This window comes from Pelodiscus sinensis, chromosome 2 (assembly GCF_052426305.1).
Source record: "Pelodiscus sinensis isolate ZL-2025 chromosome 2, ASM5242630v1, whole genome shotgun sequence".
Classification (NCBI taxonomy): domain Eukaryota; kingdom Metazoa; phylum Chordata; order Testudines; family Trionychidae; genus Pelodiscus; species Pelodiscus sinensis.
The window spans coordinates 17,412,944-17,429,064 of record NC_143053.1 but is presented as its reverse complement, the minus strand read 5'-3'; the positions used below and the strand labels follow the sequence as shown (position 1 = coordinate 17,429,064).

Below are 16,121 nucleotides of genomic sequence, written 5' to 3'. Positions count from 1 at the left end.
GCTACTGCTCAAAAGATGGAACCTTTTCATGTTTAAATCTGGGAATTGTAACAGGCAATCTAACAAATAAATGAAACTGAGAAACCTATAAAGAAGATGGAATGGGAAGTGATCATTTCCCTATGCTAATTACATATCAAGGCCAAAATATCATTGAACACACTGAAGGAATTCCTATTTGGACCCTTAGAAAAGCAAACTGGAGATTCTTTAAGAGTAAGTATGCAGAGTATCTAAGTACCAATTGTATATATGATAAATCTAGAGTAATGTTACAATCTACTATATATTTGAGAGAGTTTGTCTGTCAGTCCGTTTGTTCAGGAACTCCTTCTAAACTGTAAGAGCTAGGACCACCACATTTGGTAGACAGCTTCCTCTTTCCATAACTTAAAGCAAGGTAAGGGTTTTGTTGTGCCAGAAAAATGGGATGTGCCTGGAATGGGATTGCTTCTCATAAAATGATACAGAAAAGAGACAGAAGCAGCATGCAGGTGATAGGGGCTGGCTGGGGGCATGCTCCTCATCTGGGACCCCTTAGGTGCCCTTTATTTGTACAGGATTGTTATAGATTGTTCCCCTTAGTCAGAGAGTGGTCAACTTGATAACCAAAGGAGACCTGTTCCTTCCCCCCCCCCCCCCCCCGTTAAAGAATATTACTATGCAAAAATCCACAGCCAAAAATCCACAACCTGCCTGCCTTCATGGGTGGTGGGGGAGGGAAAAGCATGGTAGATTGAGGGATACTGAGCTAGGAGTGGGTGTGGAAGGATTGATGGACTGGGGGGAAGACTGTTAACTTTATGGATTATGAGGAAAAGGAGCATGGAGCTGATTGTTTTTTGAAAACTGGATGGGGAAAAACATTGTTGAAATACCACTTCTGCAGGCTGTAAGTAATATTACTCCCATTTTATAGTTGGGATTGTAGAACTTTGCTCGAGTTTACTATGCCACAATAAGGTTAATCTGGGAATCCCAAATCACTTTCCTGTGGTTCAAACACTAGGCCATAGTATAACTTTCTCCACCCCAGCCCAGACTGGAGAATGGATTTTAAGAAACACATGTGGTCTAGTACCAGCTGATGTGGAAGACTAGTTCTCTTCTCATGCCACATAGCCACAGGTGTGTTCAGCAGAAGTGCCAGAATTGGAGACTATAACAGAAAGGGAGCAGCTTGCAGGGCTGCCTCATGAGGCTCAACTAAAACAGTACTAGTTAGTCAACCTTTGTCATGATTATGAGGGTTAGCCAGCAGCCTGGGGATTAAGGAATTAATTACACCTAGCCAGGTGGAGTGACCAGTAGGAATGTAGGTGGGACTTTCAAACTGGGACAAAGGAATTTGGGTTTTTTTCCTTTCTCTTTTTGTCTCTCTGGGGGAGTCCTCTGCAGCTACAGGGAGGGACAAGCATGTCTCTCTCTCTCCAAGAAACAATTCTTCACTTTCTGTAAGTAGGGCAAAGTTTAGGTAGTTTCGTTAGTCTTTATTGTTTTAAGGGTTGGGTATGGGATCTGATATCTGGCACTGCTTAAGAGATGTTTGGCTTTTCTTTTTAACTAAGTTCTAGCCCATGGTGTAATTCCTCCATGAGTATACCTTTCCATCTGATCCTTATGCTTGCAACAGGAATATTGTTGTAATAATAAAAGTTTTCTCTTTTCTTTTTATTAACCTGGCATTGGTTACTTATGTGTCCTGATTTTTATAATAGGGATGAGATTTCCCAAATGATCTTCCCCCTAATCTCGCTGTTAATTTGGGTGGTGGCAGCGGAAGTTTTTATTCCCAAAATCTAGGTTTTTAAGATTTTGAGGGAAGTTTTATACCAAAGCCTGGTAGATAAGGATTTGGGGTACACTTGCTGGCCCCCACTTCTGCATTTGTCATGCCAGAGTGGGGAAGGAGCCATGACAACCTTAATGGCATGCTTCAAGGCACATTTACCGAGGGCATGTCTACACAGCAGGGCAAAACTCGAATTAAGCTACGCAGCTTCAGCTACGTCAATTGTGTAACTTAAGTCAAAATAGCTTAATTCGGCTTTTTGCACTGTCTACACAGCAGGAAGTCAAAGGAAGAACACGCTACCTTTGACTTCCCTTGCTCATAGAATGAGAGTTACAGAAATTGGAGTAAGAAGTCCCTCAGCTTGACATTATTTTGAAATAAAGGCTTGTGGTGTAGACCTGCACTATGTTATTCTAGAATAATGTCAGTTATTCCAAAATAACACTTCTGTGTAGACATAGCCTTAGGGACTGAGCTGAGAGATGTTGGGGGACTTTGGTGGGAGACCATATAGGTTGGAGACATATTTTTAGCTGCTGAGTTATTATTGGGTTATTTTAAATGCTGAATTCCTTGTTTGGCAAAGGGAGATTACCAGTATAGCCAGTCTGTATGGCTGATTTCTTTAAAGTGTGCCTGCAAAATGTCACCTAGATTCAGAGCAAAGGATAGGCAGTCCTGTCTATAGCATGTGTGCCTGCATTACAAATGGAAATCTCCTTTTACAGTAGACTAGAGTAACCGCCACATGGGCTATGTCTAGACTGCAGGCTTCTTTCAGAAGAAGCTTTTCTGGAAGAGATCTTCCGAAAAAACTTCTTCCAAAAGAGAATGTACACACTGCCAAAGTGCATCGAAAAAGTGATCTGCTTTTTCGAAAGATAGCATCGATTCAGTCTGGACTCTCTCTCACAAGCAAGCTGTGATTACTATGGGCAGAATGGCCACTAGGGCACCTGTGCTTTTTCCTCTTCTTGTGAAAGAACTCCCTCTTCCCTGTCCACACACATTTTTCTGAAAGAGCTCTTCTTCCTCATAGAAAAAAGTCTTCTTCCTTGTCAAAAGAGGTTTACAAATGTCATAAAACCCCTCTGTTCTTTCAATTTTCTTTCGAAAGAATGCTATTGCATAGTGGACATAATTGAAGTTTTTTCGGAAAAACCACCCCGAGTAGATGTGGTTTACTGCCCATGTAGTGGCATTTAGGCAACTTACAGCGAGAGATAAGAATGAGTGAGCTCTACAGCCTAAACTCAGAACCAGCTGGCTTTATAGCTCAAGTTGTAGAGGCTCCTACATTAAGCTCTAAAGGTCCCAGGTTCAGATCTACAAAGTGATGTTTATATTAGTTACAGTCGCTGATTGTAAGATTTCTCATGAGTTGCTCCACTGAGAGAAATTTTACAACCTTAAGTTTTAGGCTACAGCTACACTGTAGCCTTCTTCCGGAAAAGCTTATGCAAACGAAGAGTAGTATGGAATATTGCCGTGCTTCATTTGCCTAATTAATTAGCAACCGCTTTTGCACAAGAGGCTTTTGCGCAAAAAGGAGCAGTGTAGATAGCTCCCTTTTGCGCAAACCCCCCCTCTTGCGCAAGAGCCATTCTTCCTGAAAAAACAAGGAAGAACGACACTTGTGCAAGAGGGGCTTTTTGTTCAAAATGGAGCCATCTACACAACTCCTTTTTGCGCAGAAGCGGCTGCTAATTAATTATGCAAATGAAGCGCAATGATATTCCATACCATGCTTCATTTGCATAAGCTTTTCTGGAAGAAGGCTACAGTGTATCCGTAGCCTTAGTGTTTTATCTAAGTTCTTTACAACCTGGATAGTAGCTGTGCGACTGAAGCACCATGCAAGTGTATGAGTGTTTACCCCAAAGTCATGTGTCCAGCTACAATATTTATGTTTTGTTTGCACTCTGCCCCACCAATTAATTAGAAATTAGTGATGGAAGAAACCTCGTAGAGCATTTAGCTCACCCCTTCACCCAAACAGGAATGCTTCCTGCTTTTGTGGCTTCCACTAGAGACTATTCCACAGCCTCACCTTCATTAAGCTTTGTAACAAATATTCTTAAATTTTAGTTTGTTATAAGAGGGAGAACGACTTCAGAAAGGGTGTAGGAGGCAGAGTAACAAATACTCTTCTTTCTTCTCTCCTAGTTTCATTTCCTGTTACGTGTTTCACTGTGAGATGCCAAGCAGAAACACAATATAGCTTTGACATTGGAGAGCAGCTGGGCCTTGCCCTAGCGGGCAGACGGAAGATAGGTTCCAAAGGATAAAATGAGTTCATTTTATCAGGAGCTTTGTCGTGGGATGTGTACAGCTTCCTGGCGCAGTATTACAGTGCATCTAGCAGAACCAACAAACACTCCTTTCCTGTTAACATAATTAAAGGCTGCAAATGTTAGAGATCGGTTTTTTTGAGTTAGCCAAATGCTTCAAATTGTTCAGTGGTTAACCACTATGTAGAGCCCTCTAACCTCCTCTTTCCCTCTCCCCCAGCAAATACCTATACCGGCTTGGTGAGTGGGGGGAGGAAGTTTTCTTTGTTTGCTTTTGGTGATATATAGAGAAGGCAAAGCAAATCAGTAGATTCCTCCTGACTTTTAGAAACAGCGAGCAGCCATTGAGAAGAAAACACTGATTGTTGTGATTGACAGTTTGTTCAAATGTAATGCTGGTGAAAGGTGCTTTGTTCAACAGCTCGAGCTATCAACATCCTGCGCTAGATCAGCTGGTGTAAGTTGGCAAACCTCCATCCTCAATCCTAGTTAGCAGCAACCAATTAGCTGCTGTCCACAGGACATATACTGTCAGCATGCACCTGCTTCTTGATAGTGATCTGCCCATGTCCTTCTACCCTGACTTAAACAGGCCACCTATCAGGGAGAATGACAGTTCATTCTTTGTCTCCATTCAGTATTTGGTTCCCCAAAGAGACTGGCAACATGAGAGACAGTGATGGCATTGTGGGATTTTGGGTGTGTGATGTGGACATCTATCTGCCAAAACTATGCTGAAAACACCCACAGATCCCAGGAGGCCAATGCCACCTGAGAGTTATAAGATTGTTGGTAAACAGCCATTAAATGGTGTGGCCATTATGGGCCTGATCCAAAGACCACTGAAATCAGTCGCAGTCTTTCTACTGACTGCCATGGCATTGGATCCCGCCCGGTGTGCCCCTGGGATCAGGCTCTGTGAGACAACAAGTATCCTCAAGTGCTCTAGAAGTTGGGGGTGGCACTTCACAAAATCAGACCCAATCAAACTAGGAGAATTTTGGGCTGGTGACCTATGACATAGCTGAAAGATTCTAGCTCCTATTACCAATTCTGTGTTGTCTGGGTCATCCGCTCTCCCTTTAACACAGTGGCAGGGTCTCTGAATCCGCCTAGGGATACAGCATTCTTCTAGAAACTCATCCTGTTTCTGGGTGCTACTCTGCATAACGATGCAGAGTAATTTCTGCTGACTCACAGTGGTAGATTTTTTTTTTAACTCCAGCTAAAATAGAAGAAAATATAGTGTCCGAGTCACTCTTTCTAGGGAGAGGGAACTAAACATAGAGACGCACAAATCCTACAGGGAACCCTAGAAACAAGCCCGTCTCATGTAGGAGGAGCTTAGTTTGTGGGGCGAATACCAAGACTGAACTTATTCCAATCTGAGTGCTAACTCCATTCCTTTTATTCTGACACATGGTATGAAGACTGTATATTGTGTCCTCTCCTACCTTGCATCTGAGATACCTTGGCTTCCTAAAGCCAGAAAGGGGATTTTGAATCAAAGGGCAAGTGCAGAAGCAGAAGTACACTGATATATTTAAAACTCTCCACTCAGCACCACTGAGCCTACTTTAAATCTGGGCCGATTCTCATTGAGGCTACATCTAGTCTGGGCCTCCCCGCCGCGTCCAAGGAACGTGTTTGCTCTTCCACTTTTTTTCGCGGAAGAGCAAACGTGCTCTTTTCACGAGGCATATGGGCGCTGCCGAAAGAGGGGGCTTTTCTGCTATTTGACCCCATCTAGACTGGGCCAAATGGCAGAAAAGTCTCTTCTGCAAAAGTGATCGGAAAAAGCTACACAAATTGCGGAGCGCAATTTGTGTAGCTTTTTTCTTCTTCTTCTTCTTCAATAAAGCCCTGTAGTCTAGACCTAGCCTAATCCTCTTCAGATATTCATGCAATGAACCTAATTGTACAGAGAGACAGTTTTGCAACATCAGCTGCCTTATTTCTCCATTCAGATTCCCCAGTTGCACCTACAAGGGCATGTGATCACCTACCCCCTTTGTGTGCCTGAAATGCCCACAAGTGTGGGAATTTCACTTGAAGTTTGTGTGGCCATTTAAAAACAATAGGTTCCACAATATGAAAATGAGAAATTGTAGAAAACTGGTTGAAGATTAAAAACGATCTTCAGGCCACAAGAGACACAAAAATCACATCCTACTCTTTTTCCATAAGACAAAGAGGACAGAAAGAGTTAGAAGCTTTTAATATGAGAAACAATTTAGTTGGAATAGTTTAGTTACTCTGGCGCATTGATTGTCTGAGCAGAGAGACATCATTGTATGTATTAAGTTGACTCTCCAGGACTCTGCCTGTCAAAACTGTTTATTCGCTCTTGCCAACAACAACAAGAAAAGCAGGATTGGCAGGCACAACAGTGAATGAGAGACACAGAATGAGTGCATGAGTTGAGGAGTGCCTCATATATGTAAAAGTAGATTGTTTATAACTGTATAGTATTTTGGTGGTCATTAGAATAAATTTAAAAGACCATGACCTGATGGAAATATCTCCAAGGATAACAGAATGGTTTGATCTCCGCTCATTGTCACTTAGGAATTTTCAGAGGCTGAGTTACTACAGTATGATCCTTATTGTTAGGTTGGCAAATGGCCACTGCTAGCTGGACCAAGACCACAACACAGTTTTTGTTTTTTTTGTTTTTTAAATAAAGCTAATGTAATAATCACTTGTAGTTAAAGGAAGATGGTTTGGTGCAGCTAAATAAACAAAGCGCTGAACAAATTCATGAAGTCCAAACCAAACTGAATTTTAAAACTTTGTAAGGTTTGAAACAAACAGACAAAAAGTCACACAGAGAAAAAAGAACACATACACAAATAAATAAAGTTTGTGCGTCTGCATTTCCTCTTTCTGGGTGTGAGCAAAAGAGGAAATACCAAAACACTATGAGACAGGCTGTCCCACAGTATTTCCAGCTTTATCAAAATCAGAAATACTAGCTTTTCTACAGAAAATCCTGTTCTTATGACACTGTCCACCAGATTTTCAAACTCAAGACATTTGAATGGGTTTGTAAAAGTCCCCATTTTCAATGCTTATCTCCACTCATCCTATGAATTTTCTGAAGATCATCTATCATTAGTGACATCATTAGTGGGGATTTAGTATTGCTTTGGTATTGCTAGGAGTTTTGCTGACAGAACATCATAACAAGGAGATGAAGATATTCCTCTTTATTCTGCTCTATTCCCAGTCATGCATATAGACACAACCAAAATAGTGTATAGCCTTCACTGCAGAGTGGAACCCCAAAGATCAAGTTCTGCGCACCATTTCGCAGATGAGAAGTCCTTACTCATACCTCTGTTGGCTCCAAAGGGCTACTCACATGAGTATGGGTTTCTGGAAAGGAGTTAGCTCAACGCACGCAACTTTGAAAGAAAATCTCAACTTCTCATGTGTAAAACTGGCTACTTTCGATTCAGCATCACAAGAAAATAAAAATGGCGTTCTTTCCAGACTGATGAAAGAGAAGATCCTAATCCTGACAATCTCATTTACACAAGCCTCACTCATATTGAAACCAGTGCATTACAGCAAAACTGCAAGATCCGGTCTAAGGTGTTTCACAGGCAGGGGAAGCACCAATTTAAAACAAAACAAAACAAAACGTGATTAGACTCTTCAAGGACTCCACACAGTAAGATTTATAATGCGAAACTTGAAAGGGGGTGAGTGCTTTCTTTCAGTTTGTAAATGGGAAAGTATTTTCTCACTAAAACAGCCAGAGAGTTTTAGTTTTGAAATGGCTTGACTGCCCCAGACCTGCAATACCATATCTTAAAATTCAGGGACATTCCATTATTCCAATGTGAAAACAATGCTGAGCTGTAAATATTTCAAGTAAACATATTACACATAATTCCCTCTAGCACAGATGCTTCCTAATATCCAAGCAATTTAAGGCACTTTCATCCCCCATTCCCACTAAAAGATTTTTGAACTAATTCACATAACCCAGAAGCATTCAGTGTAACTATAGAACTTGTTTAAGGACAAAGTAAAATACACTTCCAATAACACAGCATTTCTATGGGTCCGATTTGCCCCCTTAGTGCAGGCTGAACACCCACTGGATTTCTTGAGGAGATTTGCCTGAGCAAGAAGTACAAGATTAGGCCTTAAGGTTTCCTTTCAGATGCTGACTCACTGACTTTGAGACCATGGGCTTGCTGAATTTGCAAGCTGGGTTTAATTAAAAATACATAAAACTAATAAAGCTGCTATGCAACCTCGCATTCTGAAATGAAGTTTAATCATAAGCTACATATTACATGGCACAACTCATTTGCTACAGACAAAAGGAAGCCCCCTTTTTGCCCCTGCAATACAGCTTCACTAAATACATTTTTGCTTCTATTGCAACATTCTTTGAAAAGACAACAGGAAAAAAGTGTCACCTTGGTTCTTGTTGATGTTTAAAACCAAGTTGGTATGTAACATGCAGATGATTTATTAGGAATATAATTACAAATACATCTATCTAATTCTTATTTTGAACAAAAATCTCCTGAATCACACTATGCAAATATCAAAACATTATGCTTTTCTAAGTAACGTATACATGGATGAACTCCTTAAAGCCCTTGTTTATCTGTGCAGTTCTTAAAAATAAATCACTCTACTCATGAGTAAGGGTTTCTTGCAAAAGTAAGGACTTGCAGAATCAGGCCCTATATATATTATTCAGCATGCATATATTTCCAGGGAATTAAAAATTGGACTTCACCAGTATACCCTTCACACCCACTTCCAATCCAGAGAAGTACTATCTCCTCAATGTCATGGATCTGTTTGTTGTAATGCGATTAGCAGTCAGATTCAATGGACACACACTCACACCTTGTCTTTGTCTAAGTACTGTACAGTACTAACCACACCTAAACATAGCATACTGCAACTCACCAGCACTTGTGCAGTTTGAATTCCCATTCCAAATTTGTTCCACAAACCTAAGGCCATTATTCCATTTTAGGCTAAAACATCCTCTCGCATGGGCTGCCGAAAGAAACCATGTTTCTTCAATTGTTATTTCCAGTTAAAAAAAAAATCCAATTTCCAATGGTCCACAGACTTCTGGAACTAAAAGTTTTGATTTCGATCCATAAATGTCCTGAGCAGTGAGGACACACAGGCACTATAACTGGGAAGAGAGCAGGAAGGAAAGCCTGCCATGTGAGCACAAAGAAAAAAAAATCCACAAAAGTCTGTTCAATGGACAGCACTTGGGTCGATAGCAAGGATTTCAGGAAATCCAAACACTTAACAGGAAATCTGATCACTGGATAAACATTCCATAATCTCCACAGATACAACTAACATGCTGCGTCTCCAGTTAACTCTTTCCCTGACGACTGGTAACACTGAAATCTGACATTCCTTGCAATGTAATCTGTTTAGTTGGGTTCAAAAGTCTAAATGGCTCCTCATTATGTGTTTGTCTGAGCAAGCAGAACCCTGTTGAGATTCTTTTTGAGCCTGTTGCTTTTGAAACTACATGGAGACATTTTAATTACATTTTTGTGCAGTTTTTGTTAGGTTAATATTCCTTTTTGAAAAATAAGTTATATTGTAGCCTTAGAGTGCAGCAGCAGGATAAATTTGTCTGGTCTATGCTGCTATGTTCATTTACTAAGTTCTCTGTTTGCTTTATCGCCATCTGTATTTTTAGTTTTTCTTTTCTTTTGCTGTAACGTTTGATTATACAGCCTTCTATGTGCTACTTTACAGGTATCATCTTATGATTTTATTATTCTGTTGACTGGAGAAAGGATAGTTTTTTTTTTAAAAAATGAGAGAACTCTTAAAAGGAATAGGGGATATTTAAAAAAAATACCTTTACTATATTTTGTCAATTTCTTCAAAATCAAATTCTGCAGCTTCTAGGATAAAGTATCAATGAAAGCAGGGGAGTTTTGCCCAATAAATACTTTGATCTGTCTTTTTTGGTTTATTTTCCTATGCAGCACATGAAAACAGCATGTGGTACAATTTTCTCATGGGATTTTTTGCTGTTTCTTATAGTTGCGTAATTTTATTGGCTACAAACTTAATTAGGACCCTGAGCAATTGTAGCTTTTAAAGAACCATTAGAACGTTGTGCAAAAGTAGGCGCATAATGGACCTCTGATTCTACAAATGCTTATAGTCAAACATTTCAAATGTGAGTGGTCCCATTGTTGTCAATGGGAATATTCACATGCTTTAGGATAAACACATGTGTGTTTGCACAATTGCAACCATACTATGTTTTCTGAAAGCAGCCAGGTGCAAATTTAGGTGACTTTCTGGTGTTAATTGTAAAGGCCAGGACCTATTGCTAAGAATGCTTTGTCCCCATCTCCCTTGAATCTGTACAGGGCATATGGCATGCTAGAAAGCAAAAGGTTGTCCTTGAGGTAGCTGGACTCCCCTGTGTCTTTGTGGGCTTATAGGATAACTAGCACCTGGATATCATCCAGCCAGTGATGGGCTTTGGACATAGGAGTAATATGCTTTCAGTAGTTAACCTGGCACAGAGGGTGGGTACCCACTTTCTGCACTAGCTGAAGTATTCTTTCAGAGAAATCCCAGGTATATCTGTATGTTTATATAGTGAAGTGCTGGTTTCCCTCCAACCCAGAGGGGGAGAAAGCACTCTCCTTGCCTAAGTGGGAGGAACTAGGCCTGTCTCCTCCCTCCCACCAGAACTTTGCCTCCTCTCCTGCTCAGTCAGAACTGGGACACTGAGGGAGGCGGAAAGCTCCTGCTTTCTCTTGGCTGCTGACCCTGCTGCGAAGCCCAGCAAGGCCCTGTGTGAAGCTGTATGGAATTTGGGGGACACTTTAGGACGGGGTGGCCAACCTAAATCAGAGAAGGAGCCAGAATTTACCATTCCCATTGCCAAAGAGCCACAGTTCTATGTCACTAGCCCTGATCATCTCCCCACCACCACTCTCAGCACATCCCGTCCACAGGCAGCTCCACTGGTCAGCACTTCCTTCTCCTTTTCCTCCTGCCCACTGTGACCAGCTCTCTCTTAGGGGGAAGACACTGAAGGGGGGAAACATGTGCTCAGTGGCAGGATCCTAGGGGAAAGGGTGGAGGGGGACAGCACCTAAGGCAGAGCTGGAGGTTGCACAGTGAGCACCTGCCAGCCCAGTGGAAAGTTGGCACCTGTAGCTCCAGCCCTGGATTTGGTACCTATGTTCACTTCTGAAGAGCCACATGTGGCTCTGGAGCCTCAGGCTGCCCACCCCCGCTTTAGGATATTATGAATATCAATATTGTAGCGTGGCACTGAGCGATGCCAGATATGCCATGTAAGAGACCTGCATAAATGTTATAACCTGGCAAGTATGATAATCACATTGATATGTTTGTATCACCTTTGTATTTTGGGGTGTGGCTATGTATGTATATCTGCATTGTATCGCTTGTGCTTTGCTTCTGGGTGACACTGCCTAGCCTGCTTGGTGGCCCAGCAAGAACCATCAGCTATTCAACTGACCCACTGAAAAAAGGCGAGGGATAGGCCTTATGACTCAGCAAGGCATGGTAGAATGCAATAAAAGGCATGGTAGAATGCATGGTAGAATGCAATCTTTATGATTAAGATTAAGCCATGTGATGTCTGTTTTGCTTCTTGATAACCAGTGTGGAGGATCAGAAGCACAGTTTGGGACTGGTTGGGAGGTTTGACTTCAGTCTTGGGAGTATCTGTTCTTCCTTTTGCAGCCTCGACTTTGGCATTTCCAATGATTGCTGCCCCGGGCATGCCCAGTTACACCTGGCTCAAACCTGCAGGGAGATGGAGGACCCCCTGCTGACTGACCCTCCAGCGAGGGAAGGAAGTGGCCCAGGAATAGTCAGTCTCAGTCTGGCTAGAGCTTGGCCTGAGCCATTGTCTGTATGTTGTGGTTGGGATCCTCACTGACTCAATGGCAGACCATTCCACTACTGTTAGGGCCCTGAGTTGGGATCGAGTGGAATAGGATGTACCGAGACCACCAAGTTTGCTGAATTTCCCGAAAAAAACCCAAAACAACAACCATTGTACAAGCATGGAAGCAAGAACTGAGTTTGTTTACAGAGCTGATCATGAGAGATACAAGTGAACATAAAACTAGAGTTTTACTATCTCATTGGGGTGGGAGGAAGGATGACAAGTGAATAAGACCTTGTTGGTGAAAAATAACGTTTTCACACAGAATGGCATTTTTTCAAAATCAGAATTCTCAACAAAAACATTTTTATTTGAAGACTTATACCCTTCTCTAGTAGGCAGTGGACTGGGGGAGGAGAGAAGGCCTATAATTTGCTGCGACAGTTCTGTCAGAGTTAGACAAATGTCCTTTTGCAGGACATAATTCACTCAGGATGAGAAAGGACAAAATAATAATGAAAGAGACAAAATAAAAGATGCCAAGACTTGAGCCAATTTCATTCTTCCCTACCCACAAATGGGATTGTAGCCACCTTCATCTTTGGGGCTGACTAGTAGGGAACTTTGGGAATAGGGGGTAACCTTGTGAGAAGCCCCAAGTAAGGGGAATCTAGACTCTTGGGGCCATGCCTCAAACCTAAGGGCTTGAACAGAATGGTTCAGAGTTAATGGGCAAGGAGCACAGAGGGCCAGTGCACTCCCCCCCCGCACATGCTTACTCAGCAACCTAACCATGAAGGCTACTCAGCAATCGGGGACCTGTCCACATGGACATATAACTGCTGACAGGAAGAACTGAAGCCTCTACAGCTTGAGCTATAAAGCCAGCTGGCGCTCAGCTAAACTGTAGCACCGGTGGGGAATCTTCTTTGGGTTGGGGGCCACTGACCCACAGATTCTCACTGACATGCTTCCCTACTGAGAAAGAGAAGGACACTCCTTATATTCCCCTTGAGCCCTGAGCTTCGGGGCCCCGATCCAGGCAAGCCAGGGGCCTCATCTGGACCCTGGACCTTAGGTTCCCCCATCCCTGCTCTTTATAATTGGTCTAAGTGCCACTACATGGGACAGTGAACCACACCCAGTAGGTACGGGGGTTATAGACAGACATAGAAATGTTTGGAAAATTGCAACAAAACTGAAGAATATAGTTTTCCTTGAAGTTTTCCATGGAAAATTTTGCCTTTTCACCAAGAAACCCAAAATCATCATATTTTCAGCTGAAAACTGCCAAACACTGGTGGCAGGAGGATTGTTTTTTTTTTTTATTAAAACTTGGATTTTTTTTGTGGAAAGCACAATTTTCTTCTGTTGAAAATGCAATAATCAATCTGGAAAAGTTTTGATTGAAATGTTTACAAATAGGCCTAATCAGATGGAGAGGAAAGGGGAAGAAAGCTGACTGAATGATAAAACTGATAAAAAATAAATCACGAGGAAAAAGTCTGTATGTTGGAAATAGAGCAGAACAAAAACTTGAAACCATTGCCAGCCTAATTACTGTAGCTGAAAACAGGGTAAACTTCCTAGAAGACCACACTGCTACAAGCCATCCACTATCACAGACACAGAAAAGCCGAATGTTTTATTAAACACAGATGTGAAACTCCTTTCCACTACGTTAGAAAGTATCACATACTTTCAATAACATGCCTGGATTATGTGGGCTTTATACTTGGTTTATTCCACCATCCCTAGGTCTTAATATGTTCAAATGCTAATGAGCTGGTGAAAAGGATTAAACATTTTCAACAACATACTCTAAAAACTATAAACTGAAGTAGACAATTCTAATGTAATGACATTCAAGATGGTTCAGCTTTGTATCTGACACAGAAAGAACAACTCTCCTAATTAATTATCACTGAAGACTTAACAAAAGTAATAGAAATTAAAAAAATTTAGTTAAGTCAGCAAAGTCTCCAAATTCTATCATTTTCAGGATTGAAACTGCGAGACATATTAGTACAAATAGTTGGAAGATCATCAATTTTGGGGGGAAAAAAGACTAAAAAACCCTGTTTGCTCTCCTATTTTCATCCAAATTCTTTGAATTTTGAGGGGGTTTGTCAAAAGAATGAAAATCTAAAAATCAAAAACACACAAAAAAGTCTATACTTTTTTTGGAGGGGTTTATAATTTTGTATGTTCATCACCAATCAATTATGATATGGTGTTTCCACTTTGAAAACTCCTAACTTACAAATATGTAATTATTTTACTCTCTTTTTCAGACCTCTGAATTTGGCCAGGCATATTTAGTTGGTGATCTCAGCCCACTTCATGACTACTAGAAGAAGTCCGCTCGAATACTATGAAGTGAAGAAATGGGGTTCCACATTTAGGGCACATCTACACTACAGCGTTATTTCAAAATAACTCATGTTATTTCAAAATAATAATGTGAGCATCCACACAGAAAGCCCGCTATTTCAAAATTATTTTGAAATAACAGGCTTTTTATTCCAGAATTATAAACCCTCATTTCATGAAGAATAACACCTATTTTGAAACTGCTATTTCAAAATAGCGGCAATATGGATGCTTCACTCATGCTATTTTGAAATAGCTCCTTCCCAGGGCCATTCAAAGTAATTACTTCCCAGTGCTTCCTGGGGCTCTAAATCCAAGTAGCACATCCATTTTAGGGGCGTCTGCCTCGGACTAATTTTGAGGCTTCCCTGTAGTGTGGACGTACTATTTCAAAATAGTTATTTTGGGAGTTATTATTCTGAAATAACTTATTTTGAAATACACTTGTAGTGCATAAATACACTTACTCTGTGACTGTATACTGGATTTGTAACACCACACACCAACTCAGGCAAACCATTACAGAAGATTATTAGAAAACAGACAGATTGCATGAACACTAACACTGCTTAACGGAAGCCATAAACAGTATTTGGATCACAAAGTTCAGCAATTAGCTGCTGTACGGATTTCTTACTGTTACAATAAAATATTTGTACACAATGTCTTTCACTTGCTAAGATGTTTGCTTAGCAATCCCTGCCAGTTCTACTATGCTACTCTCTTTCCTAAATGAGCAATCAAGGAGGTTTAGGTTTAAGATTAGCCTCCCTGCTGGCAGCATTTTGCGTTAACAAAAGCACCAAATCCTCCTCATACACCAGCACACCATGTGCTTTTATATTAAACAACAAATGTTACTATTTGCCCCATGGTTCAATCAATGAAATAAAACAGAAGCAGTATTCTAACAGGTTTAACAACATGTTTGTACATTGATTAATTAAACAAATATTAACTCTCAGTATTATGGAATGGCAGGAATTAGAAATTGATTACCAAATGACATTTGATCCTTGGTGACTATTGCAAAATGCACCAAGAAAATAAGATAATTTGTTTCACCGTTACAGGTTTCACTAAATATCATAATTAAAGATGACCAAAATGGTATTTTTCATGAAAATATTCAAAATGTTTCCTTTCCAACTTATTTTTTCTCTGTGAGATACAAAGACTGAATTTTTTTCTCCCTTCCCCCCCCCCCCCCACCCTCCCTTTTTCAAAGGAGAAGCGGAAGGGGTAGAGAGAGAAGAAAGCATAGTGGAAACTCATTTCTCTTCCCGTATACATCCTACAGTTTTCAGAGGATTTATCTTTTGGGAAATTTCAAGATACCATGAAACAATTTTCCATGAAGAGGCAATTTTTCAGAGAAAGTTTCAAACTAAACATTTTAATGATCTTTACTGTAATAATACATAGCACAGAACCACAATCTGTCTGAAGTAGTCTTGCTTTTTTTTTCTTTGATAAACAGCTGCCAACTAAATTTTCACAGACTTCCCCACAACTTGAGTTCCAGCTTTGTCTGCCAGGGATCACAACCTGTCTGGAACTCCACACAAGATACAGAGACATGCAGTGGTTGAATTATATATTGTGAACAAACATATCATAGTACAACATATTACTAAATGCTTACTAGTAACAGAACGTAACTTTTACTTTAGGAATTTTTAAAAGCAGGGTACAGTCACTGTTCTGTTGTATCATGCACTTTGGACTTACAGCTATGCAGAAGAAGGAAAATATTTCATAT

At 40.8% G+C, this 16,121-nt stretch overlaps 1 protein-coding gene across 3 annotated transcripts in view; it reads right to left on the bottom strand.

Moving 5' to 3' along the window:
• ASAP1 (ArfGAP with SH3 domain, ankyrin repeat and PH domain 1) overlaps positions 1-16,121 on the bottom strand; it is a 315,920-nt gene that overhangs the window by 250,174 nt on the left and 49,625 nt on the right. The window contains exon 1 of one of the 3 annotated variants that reach the window (XM_014573856.4): positions 9,028-9,396. The exons of 1 other annotated variant lie outside the window; for it this stretch is intronic. The gene's annotated coding sequence lies outside the window, so the exon portion shown is untranslated. Of the gene's footprint in view, positions 1-9,027; positions 9,397-16,121 lie in introns of those variants that run through there. One more of the 3 variants, XM_075920138.2, reaches the window with a different exon arrangement.